Source organism: Pyrgilauda ruficollis, unplaced genomic scaffold, assembly GCF_017590135.1.
Source record: "Pyrgilauda ruficollis isolate IOZ18807 unplaced genomic scaffold, ASM1759013v1 scaffold121, whole genome shotgun sequence".
In the NCBI taxonomy this organism is placed as follows: Eukaryota; Metazoa; Chordata; class Aves; order Passeriformes; family Passeridae; genus Pyrgilauda; species Pyrgilauda ruficollis.
The window spans coordinates 1,500,657-1,513,327 of NW_024510433.1; positions in this window are offsets into that span (position 1 = coordinate 1,500,657).

Here is a 12,671-nt window from a genome sequence, read left to right on the forward strand (position 1 = left end):
TATATATATATATATAATTATTACTGCACATTATATACCAATTAAAATGACCCCTCAAACTGCCTCAGTCCAGGTGATCTCAGGCTCCTCTCTCTTCTGTACTCTTATTGAGTTGAAAAATAACAAACAAGTGTAAATGACATTTACAGCTCTTAATTTGTGTTAACTAGCAGTTCTTATTATTCAGCAGGACAAGCAGTGGCCTTTTATTGAGAATTCAGGGATGCACATCTGCTTTGAACTCATCAGACTTAAAGACAAGTAATAAAACAGCTGAGTGAATGACTTAGGGCCATAGCCATCATTAAAGAGTGCTTGCAGAAGATTTATTTATTTTTGCTTAAAAAAGATGACTTTTGGGACCATGATCATAGAAGGGTTAATGCTTTTTAATTAGAAGTAGATCTTGAAATAATTTTAATATATTGAATCATTAATAATAATCTAAATTTTTATTGTTTTTTATTGCCAGTGGTAATTGCTATAAACTAGACCCTGGGGCAAATCAGGAGGGATTAGATCAGTAACCACGTGTAAGTGCTAAGGGGTTGTTGATATCAGTAGGCTGTAAGACTAAAGAGTTGTTTGATCCTTTGAGTAAGTACTGCCAAGTACCAAAATTGATGTTTGAGATACCCCAAGCCCAATATGTCAGCCTTCACAAAACTTTACTTAGACATGCAGACTGTGGCACCAAGATGTGCACACCCAAACAATGGTATAGTGACTTGGTTAGTGAGATCCATTTAGCTGCAGTGAAATTCATAGAGTGGGGAAGGTTCACAGTCTTGTGGTGGGTTTTTTTGTTTTTTGGTTTTTTTTGGGTTTGTTTTGTTTTGGTTTTTTTTGTTTGTTTGTTTTGTTTTGTTTTTTTGGGGTTTTTTTTGTTTTGTTTTTTTTTTGTTTTGTTTTGTTTTGTTGGGTTTGTTTTGGGGTGGGGTTTGGTTTGTTGTTTTTGTTTTTGTTTTTGTTTTTTTTTAATGGAGGGGTCATGTGGGTTTTCTCCAGCCCTTGACAGGTACAGCTGTTGGGGAACTGACGCCATCCAGCTTTGGAAGCTTTCTTAGGCTTCTCTAGGTAACCTGGTAGAACTACCGTGGACAGATTTACGGAGCTAGTACAATCTTGGTCATCTGAGGGGGCCATTCATAGTCATTCATGTGCCCAGATTTGTGAATTCAAAAATAGTTTAGTTGTCCCGTAAAGGTACTTAAGAGAATTTTTCATCCCATGCTAAGCAAAAAAGACAGGTCTGATAAAATGTACTCCTGAATTGCTTTTAAGTGTAAAAGGACAGGCGTCCTTCTCAGATTTGTTCATCCTCCAAAGTCTATAATTAGATTCTTTTTTAACAGAAAGCTCAAGAATTAGCTGCAGTTATAATAGAGATTTCTCTCAAACCAGATCAAAATATCTTTCCCACAGCGCTGAAATCTGTGTCTCATTTCACATGTGCATTTCCTACTGTAGCTTCTCAGCTTTATGCACTGTTTTCTCAGTGCCTGGCTTTCCCATGCTTTAGATACATTACCTAAACACCTAATTCTGCATGTCATTAAGTGACCACCTCTAATACTTTTATGGAGCTGATCCATACCCTGGTAGTGGGGTTCAGATAAATAGGGTATGGAGAAAAACATTCAAAACTGCATTCCTTTAAAAACAAGAGAAGTGAGTGAAATTTTGTTCAATCTGCATAACAAAATGGTCCAGTGTAACTATAACCAGATATGAATAAAAATGAACTGACAAAGACCCCCCCCCAAAACCCCTGCTAGAAATCTTAAGAAAAGTTGTCTCTTTTTGGAGATATACAATGAAGCAGATAAATTGCTGCCTAATCGTTCTTTACTGCGTTAACTGTCAGGGTGCTAACTATTGTTCCATATGAAAAATCCATGTTGAGAATCCAGCTCAAAAAAATCTCTGAGAGTTCTTTAACGAAAAGGAAACATTTGTTAAGCAGAAATGCTTTGTAACTCACATATTACTTGCCAAGAAAAACCCTGCTCTGGTGCAGCTAATTTGTAGTGGTGTCAGGCTGGGATTTTCAAAGGTGCCTAAAGAAGTTAAATGACTGGCTCCTATTGACTTTACAGCTACAATCCTGATCAGACCTTTTATACTGCTTTCACTTTAATGAAGGGAAGAAGTGAAGGAAAGAGCTGGCTAATAGAGGGAGTAGGAGATTTACTTTTCTTGGAGCTTGAAACAAAGATTTTGCTCAATGGATCAGCAAATGTATTATTATTAATTGCAATAATAATGGTACCTACTTATTCACTCTATAGGAGTACTCTCAAAATATCTCATAGAAAATCATGGTTATCTTTATTTTGCAGGTGAAAAAATGTAATCTGGGTCAACAAAGCTCAGATATTGCTCTACAGTTGCCCCCCTGTGCACATACCAGCAGCACTTACAATGCAAAATTGCAGCACCAGAACTTAGCTATAGGTAAGTTCTTCAGGCATTGATGTCCTTGGTCAAGGTTACTCAAAGATATACGACACATTCATAATTAAATGATGGATTTGACTGGGTCCCAAACCAGAATCCAACTAGCTTTTTTCTTGGGGAGCCTGATGATAAAACAAGACCATCCTTCCACTTGGCACCAGGCTACCACATGGCACATACTCAGTTAAGCACCATATTGATCTATTTTTAACCTCATAAATAAGAAGTGTTAGAATTCACAGTTATGCTTTGAAGGATGATGAATTTATGACAAAACTATATGAAAAAATAAAAGAAAAAATTGGATTTTATATTGTTTCAAACTTTAAATTGAGCCCATTAGAAAATAAAAAAAAAATGTTCTTGTGATCATTTTATGAAAAAAATCCATTTCTGAATAAGTCTGAAATATATATATTTGAGTAAAAAAAAAAATCAAAGACACTATTTCTAAGTTATTTGGCTGAAAATAGGTCCTGTTTTGAAGTCAAAGTTTTGAGACCATGACAAAACCAACATTTGTAGGTCTTTTTGAAACCAAAATCCTTTTCTGTGGAGATTTGAGCACAGATTTATTCTGAAAAATGTGTTTTTTAACATTATTATTCCTCTATTACTACCAATTTTAATGAAGGAATCAAGATAATTTATCTAAGTTTTTGTTTTTGTTTGGTTTGGTTTTGGGTTTTTTTTGTTTGTTTCTGTTTGTTTGTTTGTTTGTTTTTTAAACCCCCTTGGCATTAGATCAGCAACAAGTACAAGTTACAAGTCTATTAGAGAGTAGTTAGTGAAGAAGAACAGGTATATCTGGAGAGGGGTTCAATCTTTATCTTGGGTACTCATCCAGCTTAGAAGATTAATTTTATTTGTTTCTCTTTAGTGGATATAGGAATTTAACACAATTTAATAATCTCAATAAACTGAGAATGTATCTATTTCTTATACAGAAATTATTTATTTAGAATTTTGAAAAGGTTTTTGCTTAAATAGCATTATTTGATACTAAAAAATTGGTACAACTCTCTTAAAGGAAATGTTGACATGCAACTTTTCCAATTTTTTGCTGTTGTTGTATGTACCTTAACATGTTCCCTTTTTTCTCCACTTAATTTTCTTTGTCCTTTTGGATGATGTAATACTTTTTTCTCTTTAAATGCCCCTATTTTAATAAGGACACATACACATATGGAAACCATTGAAAAAATTAATAATTTATGTTCTTGATAAGCAGTTTATTTCCCTTATTGATTCAGGCCCAAACAGTTTCCATCAAGGTGTTTCATTCCCAGATACTCCTTTCTCAGCCACTGCAGACAGAAGCACAGCCCTGCCCATCACTTCTATGTAATCCCACATTCTGCCATCCCAGAAATGTCTGGATGAAGGAACCACAACAGACCATGCAGAAAATCCTTATCCCAAGGCATATAAAACAAAACATATAATCCAAGATCCAAGTGTGATTAAAATAAATTTCCTTCTAGGTATTAGTCTGTTTCCTCATGGATTAATTGATTTTTAAATAAGGATACCTGCTACTATTCTCCTCATAGCCACCAGTAGTGTGTGACATTTTTCTTGACCAGGTTTATTATTTTTCCTTTGTTTTTCTTTGTCAATTTTTTTTATTTTAACTCCTGAGGCTTATAAGAAACAGGTATCTCTGAGCTGGCTAGTTCCATATCAGCCTAAATTCATGTGTTTCTACGGGAACTAAAGACAGGCCTCTAAAGAAAAATAGATTAGCAACAATGAAAATTACAGAAGAGCAATGTTAAGAGTGTATAGCAGTAGTCAAAGTGATTCTTTAGTGACATGTTACTTTAATTACTTCCTTTTTCTTTTTTTTTTATTCTTCGTAAATTAATTTCTCCCTCAACTAAAAATCGGGCAGAGTGGTATCCATTAGAAAACCATATTCATCACATTACATTTGGATATAGGAAAATGGTTGAGGGAAGCACAGTTTATGTAAAGTGAAATGTTTTATGTGATGCTTTTTAAGGCAAATGAAGTTGTTGCAGAGATGAAGACTGGCAGAAAAAATAAAAATAAAACACATAGTAGTAAATGCTGAAAAAGCTGGAATCCTTTTCATTGCTTACCATTATGGTAGATTACTCTGTATTAATTGGGAAAAGAAAAAAAAAAATCAAGACATTTCCTCAAAATAGGCAATTCTTTAGAAATTATAAGTAAACACAAGATGAAATCAGTGTTCATTTTTCTGTCCTGTATTTCACATACAACTTAGTTGATTGTTTTAATTTGCATGTTTTCATATGGCATTAGTCAGGAAGCACAGGGCAAAATATATACAACACAAATGAGGATCTGCAATGACTGGTTTGATTTGATTACTGACTAATTACTGATTAAACTTATATACCATTTTAAATAATATTTACTGTCTAAAACTGAGGAATGTTTCTGGTTTTCAATGTATGTACAGTCACTGGGGAACAAATAATGAATACATGCCACACACATATCAGCTGCCATCTCCTCAGCCAGTTTGAGGTTTATTGTTTCAGATATTGCCCAATAGAAGTGTTCTCATAAAAACAATGAAATGAAAAGACTTCTAAAATTTTCTTTCCCAGGGAGGAAAGAGGAGGGGAGTAAGAGGAGGGGAGTTTGTTAGATATTCCACATGTATGCAGTATTGCAGACAGAGGAAGGCAGAGGTGATGATGCTGTGTAATTTTGTTAACACTCTTAGCAGAGTATGGTTTCTCAACTGATCTCAACTGATACTCAACTGATCAGTTATGTTATGCTGCATATATCCAGAGTAAAAAACAAACCAAATAAGAAACAAACAGAAAACTTTCCCCACCCCAACCCTCTCTAACGAATTTGTGAACTAAATGGGTATATTGAATGTAGAGAAAGCATGATTTTCTCCATGTTATTCATGGCCATGGGTTAGTAAGCAGCAAGACTGGAGGTGCAAGTCCATATTGAATCTACAACCTCTGAATGGCTATCATCTGTTGTTTTACCTAAAAGAAAAGACTTCAAAATTGGAAACTGCCATCAAAATACCATGGACTTCCAGTGAAAGACCGGAAGCTGAGACTTATCCTTACCCACCAAGTGTTCTAACCACTTAAACATCTAAATATAAGCTAGTTTCCAGATTCATGCTGATTACAGAGTTATTGTTCCTTGGCTGGTTAACATAGGGTGATCCTGCAAATGGTCCCTGGCTGCTGTTCCTGGAAGTTGTGTGCATGTGTGTTTGTTCTCCATGTCCTTAGACACCAACAAAGCAATTCTATTGCAGTGGGAACTAGTTCAGAAACCATTAAGTATCAATATAAGGATCTACTCAGATGGCTAAATTTGCTATTAACAGAGCACAACAGAGATTGAGGCAGCCCCAACAGTAATTCTAGATGGCAAGCAGCAGCAGAGGTAGCATAACTACCACAGTTGTAAAAATGATGAGCAAGGGATGGGAGTGACAGTAGGGGATATCATTACAGTGGCTTGATCAGATGTGACTGAAGATGTAATAATATGATCTCTTTGTTACCATGGATGGTACAAAGACACCTCGAGACGTGTCTTTTCACTCCATTTTTGCCTTTCCTTTTCTGTTCTGTGATGTTAAAGGAAACAGCTGGTAGCCCAGCACTGGAAGCAGTTTATGTTCTGCTGGGACACCCTCTTGATCTGATTTTTTTGTCGATTATCAAAGAGCTAGGAGCCCTTACTACAACCCTCTTCTCCAGGGAGTACTGCAACTCACTTATGTAGCTCACATGAAAGGTAAATTCTCCCAGTGAAGACACCTTGGTTTGTAACTGTTAATACAAAGTCATCTGAACAATTACCATTTCAAAGTGCATAACAATGTGTCATTCAAAATAGCACATATTGCATGTGACAACAGGATGTCATTGGGATGGTGGGGTATGGAAACCCTGGAAATGGTTAGTGAGGGGTTCTGACCAGTGTTTGCCTGTCACATCATGATGAAGTATTTCCCATTTATATTCTATTGTGTTCACATAACAATCCCTTTTTAAATGATTAGGACTCAGTAATTTTGTATTTAAGAATTTCGAAGAGCTGTCTCAGGTGCTATTCAAATGATTAAAGTAGATTTAATCCGGTGTTTAAAACTTCAGGACATGCCTGAAGTGTTATGGGAACAATGCATAGTAACAAACTTTTTAAAGGAAGAATAAATAGGATAATCCAAGCAATTACGAGTTTCATTTATATTTGAAGCAAAATGATGGACCATTTGAGACAACTCTGAATTAACAATGAATTAAAGGAAAGTAATGTGTTAATGGCAGTGAATTTGTACAGGTTGAAAATAAATCTGTTCAAACCAGCTCATGTCAATGCTTTGATGAGAGGACTGATTCAATTCAATAAAGTAATAGTGCAGAATAATAGTGTAACTCCTTTAAAGAAGTTGACTTGTATACAAGAAGCTAAAAAAAAAAACCAAAAAAACCCGTTGTTTTGCCAGTCACATTGAATTATTAAAGAAATTGTTGATAGCTATGCCCCACAACATAACAGCAAATTGGGAATTAATACTAATAAGGTGTTTTTTGACTGGGGTCTCCCTGGGATTGATTTTTGACTCTATGCTAGTAAACATTTTATCAACAAGGTGGAAGAAAACATAAAATCATTACCTCTTAAAGCTTGGAGTTGATACAAAAGCTAAAGGAATGATAAATAATGAAGAATACAAGTCAGTGGTACACAGTATTCTCTGCCTCCAATAAACTAGGGACAAGGATACTATTAGACTCAGATATATGAACAAGTTATTCTGGCATCACACATAACAAGTCAGCTGATTCATGAGAACTATCCATGGGAGTAGTCTACCCTGCAGAAAATCAAGGCTGTTCAAATTAGTTTAGCTCAGTGAAAAGCAGGCTAAGCAAACTCAGCTTATCTTATGTTTAACCCAGATTTATTTTACACAATGGAACAGACAGCAGGGATCAGCTGACATGCAATAATGGGTTTTGTGTCTAAACCTAGTGTGTGTTTTCAGTGTGGTTAATAACAAGTAATGTATTTAGGAGCAAAGCATGTTTGTCACATTTACAAAGTGGGGAAATACCACAGGAAAAAAATATAAAAATGAAGAAAATATTTCAGAGCTAATCTAGTGGAGAAGATAAAAAAAGAAAAAAAGTGAATATCAAGTTAGAATAGGCACATTCTATAATTAACTGGTATAATGACAAGATTTATATTGGATTTTCCATTGATGGAATTTTTTTAGATTGAATTTTGTTTTCTGTAAAACATTATTTTCTCCAAAGCACTGGTATTGACTTGAAAGAGGAATTAAAGATCCTGGATTCTGTTCTATGAAGAAGGCTAAACTGAACAAACCTGGATATATCCTCTCACTTCAAAATCTAAGTGTCTTATAAGGGTTCATCAGTGATTTTTCTACCCTGAAGTAGTTGGTGAAAATAGGTAGGTAATGAGAAAAGACAGGAACTGCATTCTCTGAGAAGTCACAAGCATTGTAGTGGTGACATGGAGCAATGTAAAGCTTTATTTGCCATTGCAATTAACTGAAGAAAAAGTAAATGACAGAGAGGACTACTTTCAAATAACTTGTGATTTGGTGTCTTGAAAAATGCAGGTTTTATTCTAGGATATTTGATTTCTTATCTGACCCCATGAAAGATAAAAAATTCTTCTTTTCTAGAAATTTATTGATAAAAAAGATATAAATCAGAATCCTGTCTGAGGGAGAAAAAAAAATGTTAGTGTTCTTTCCATGGTATCAAAATCCAGTTTTATACATATATTTATATATATAAAAACAATAAAAAAGGGAAAAAGTGTATCAACATCATTGTGTAATTATTATTTTTATTGCTACATATATTGATTTTATGTTGCACCAGCTGGAACATTTTGGTTAGACAAAATTGAAGCACTATTCATGTTTACTTTTAGACTTCAAAGTGAAGAAACCTCTGAAAGCTCACTTTGAGCAGCAGCTCTGAAGTCATACTGATTCACAGATTGCTAAAGTGGTTTGTAAAAGTAAATTGTTTTCAGTTTGTTTTTCGATCAAATTAGGAAGTGCTTGTAGAAAAAAAGTTACATTCCACCTCAATATGATTGTTTAATTTTGATGTTTCTTGTCAGTCTTGTTCTGTAACTGATGGAGAAACAAAGACATTTCTTGCGCCTGACTTGTAAAAATCAGGTGAGATGTATTAGCTTTTAAATAGGGTTAGCTTTGTTATCTAAAGAGGAAGTTTACAAGATTAACTAGAGGGAGATGTTTATTTTAACTGTCTTGGTGAAAAAAAACCAAAAACAACAAAAAAAACCAAACAAACAAAAAAATCAAACAAAAAAAACCCAAAAAACCAAAAACAAAACCAAAACCAAACTAAACAAAAAACAAACAAAAAAACCCCATGAACTAAACCCACTTTAAACCACTTAGCTGTCTTTGTTCTGACAGATTGTACTTATTCTATCTTTTTAACAGTTGAGCCCATGAGAAGTTTGCAAGTCATTGATGCCTTCAGGTCAGTGATAGTTCTTTCAGCCAGCATCCCTTACACAATTACATCCAAGGGTCTTTGTTAAAGCAGGGGCTACGTAAAAAAAACTTTGTATAGTGTTTATATGTGAAAGACAGATGGTGACATGAAAATAGTTTTGCAGGTGGACAGATATATGATCAGTTGGCACTTAGTCCAGCATTGAAGCAAGCCAACATAAAAAAAAAATTTGGAGGGGTCTCAGAATTTCACGTCAATTTCCAGAAGTTCATGTTTCCAGTGAAATTCAGTTGTGTTCCCCTGCATTCTGTGGAAAAATATTTTTTGTTGCAATACATATATTTTCTAATACCTGTCTTAAAATTAAGATTTTTGTGTTTATATAATGTATATTTGCACCTAATTTATTTTTTTTAATAGCCCCACATTTCTAAATGTTGAAGAATATTTAAAATGGCTCTCATCACTTAAATTACTTTTGGGGTTTTTTTTAACAAAAATTAAATAAAATATTTCTTTGCCAGCACTAACAAAATGCCTGACAGGTCTGAGACAGGATGTCACAAATCAACTTCCACAGCTAGGAATGGACTTATGAACCTATTAAGCTCACCGTCTTTGGCTTTGAAGCAACAGTCATCATCATTAATTGTTATTATTGCACTCTTTGACATTTTCAAGGGAAAAAAAAGGCACAAAGGATTTCACGAGAGCTGCATCTGGTCACCTTAAGACAAAAGGGATGCTTTCACTCTATTTAATTAAAATGTTTCTTAAAAACAGTGAAATGCAAGACCTGAAAGTAAATCAGATGCCTACTTTTTATTTCCCTATAAATTCTGGGGTCTATTTTAGAAAAAATTCAAACATCTCTAAAGCTCTTTTTTTTTTTTTTTCTTTCTTTTTTTTTTCCCCCCTATTTATACAGATAGAGCAAGGACTTTGTCCTTTACTGGGGCTCCTAGACTGAACCACTTAAGAAGAGTAGATTACAAAGATTCAAAACAAAGTTTTTCCAGTGTTGAAATATTCTTGTTTAGACTTTGAGATGTTATGCATTTCGAGGGTTTTGGCACTTCCAAGACATTTTCCCTAGAAAACTCCAAGTTTCTAACATATTATACTGGACAGAGAAGCAAAAAACACTGCTTGTGTACTTCAGCCTGTGCAATGATAATATTCAGAGACTGAATTTCTTTTTACAATTTACCGTTAGATAATTTGTTCCTGGCTAAAGTTTTCTGGAAATTATGTAACACTCCTCAACAAAACTAGAAAATAGTAATGAGTTTTTGATGCAAATTTTTTTCTGCATGTGTGCTGATAAAATAATTTTTTGAAATGCCCAGGTTAGCCAACATTTAGACAAATTTTCATGACTGTGTCCACACATCAGGGAGCATCCACAACCCAGGCCCAACCCTCTCTGGGTTTTCAAGTAGGTATATATGAAAATTTATCATCTTCAGCTTATTACACTATCAATGGAGAGAGTAAAAGGAAGCAGAGAAACTTACTTCAGAGACTGAATCTCATCTATAATGTTTTATTAAGGATATTTTATGAGAATTTTTATTAAATTTCCAGTTAATCATACTTTTAAGATTGAAGTTTTTATTATTTATTTTTTACACATTTCAAAAATTTATATGAAGTTTCTAAAAATGAGAAAGTCTTGTTTGTTGGCTTTTGTTTTGTTTAAAATAAATAAATTAGAAAGTAACAGGTTTATTCTTTTTTCTTATTGTCCCAATAACTCACAGACTTTTCAAAGTTTAAAACTGCTGGGTATAAACACTGAAAAAACCCTATTTTTAAATCACTGATCTGATTTTGTTCATTGATTGATCTCCTCTTACTATAAGAGACAGAAAAGACTCATTAAACCATACAGTTTGTCTCAATACCAAGCCAAGATTGATTGATCCCTACATTGCATCGCTCAGGCATTTTCGTGATGAAGCACACCCAGTTGTGAAACTTGCCATGGCCAGCATATCACAATCATTATGATACATTGCATATGCTGCTGCAATTGTTTATATCACTATATTTTCACTTAGTAAAAGCAAAACAGCCCCAGAGTGCTTCTCACCTACCTGAACCCAACTAGAAATTCCATAGCTTGCTTTCTTCTTTTTGGAAACTGAAGAGGGTGAGTGGGAGCAAGGTGAAATGTTATATGCTGATGCCATTTTCTCTGGAAAAGAAAGATGATGTCTTAACATGCTTTTGGCTCTTCCATTTTAGCTAGAGACACAATTACCTGCAATGTGCTAGAACAATGTGGTCTCAACCTGGGAATATACCAGACAGAGCTTAAAATGTTAAAATTAAAAATTTTCAATCCAAATAACTGACAGCAACACTGCTTTTGCAATCATTACTTTATATTTCATGGAGCTCAGAAAAGAGAGTCATGTTACACAGAATATACACCTATAAAAGCAAAGCTCGTCATTCTATTATGTCTGTGTTTGTGTTGTTGTCTACAAACCAGTAGAAGTATAATGTTATTGCATGTTTCCTGCTTTATTTAAAGAAAGAAAAATATATCCCAATATGGAGATGTCTAAAGATTTCACCCCACCCCTAATCCTGAGGAGTCAAAAGCCTGTGAAGAACTAAATGTGAATTTCTACCTCTTCTATGTTTCCTATATGTGTATTCGCACTGTAGTAAAATCAGAAGTCGGATCCATGCCAGAAAATTTCAGGTGACAAAACAGAAACTTGCCTCTGTCTTTCCCAGTCTGAATAAGTTTTGCTTCTTTTTTCTTTCTTTTTGTTTGCTTTCTTTACAGGTGAATAAAAAAGTGGTGAGGCACTAAGCAGGATATCATGTATCTGGGATGACCTGAATTCCGTATTGAAATGGAACATGTTCTCATTGAACACACTGACGTTAGTGGGATGTATTTTGTAAGTGTTTGTTTTTTGTTGTTTTTTTTTTCCCCTTTTACAGGAAGATTACATGAAAGCCATATCTTAATAAAACCATTTTTTTTGATGGGAAAGCAATCAAGCAACAAACTTCAGACTCACATGCAACTTGGGCCCATGGTCAAATCTGCATATGCATGTTTAAGTGTACATTTGTGTGGGTGTCTGTGTCTGTAGGAAATGGTGATTCAGTCTCGCAACATTCCACTCAAAGTTTCAGTCTTGAAAAGTGCAGAGAAAGTTGTGGAAGTACTTGAATCCTCTTCCCTTAACCTGCCAGGTCTAAATTCTGTAACCAGGACGTTAAATTTTGATGTCAGTAATGGAGAGCCCTATTTCCAAAGATTTCTGATGGTGCAGAACTCCTCTTTGTTTGGGGTGACAGTTTCTTAGCAACAGCTATTAGTGAGCAGCTGCAGACCCAATCAAATGGTGAACTTGGACAATCTCTTTTGTACACGTCTTGAAGAAAAATCCCTTGCTCAAGAATATAAAACATATTGACAATTATACACTAGCCCCGAATATAACTTTTCCCTGCGGTTCTACAGGCAGGTTAGCAGCACTGAGCAGTCAGCTGTACGCATGGAAAAAATCAATTTCATAAGAGATATATCTTCATGTGTCATGATCCAGTGTATGATAGTGGCCTTTTATGTCTATTTAGCTTACAGCAAATTTAAAGCTATCACCTACCCTGGTGATATTAGCAGTCCAATAACTCAACAATTAAACAAATTTCTCT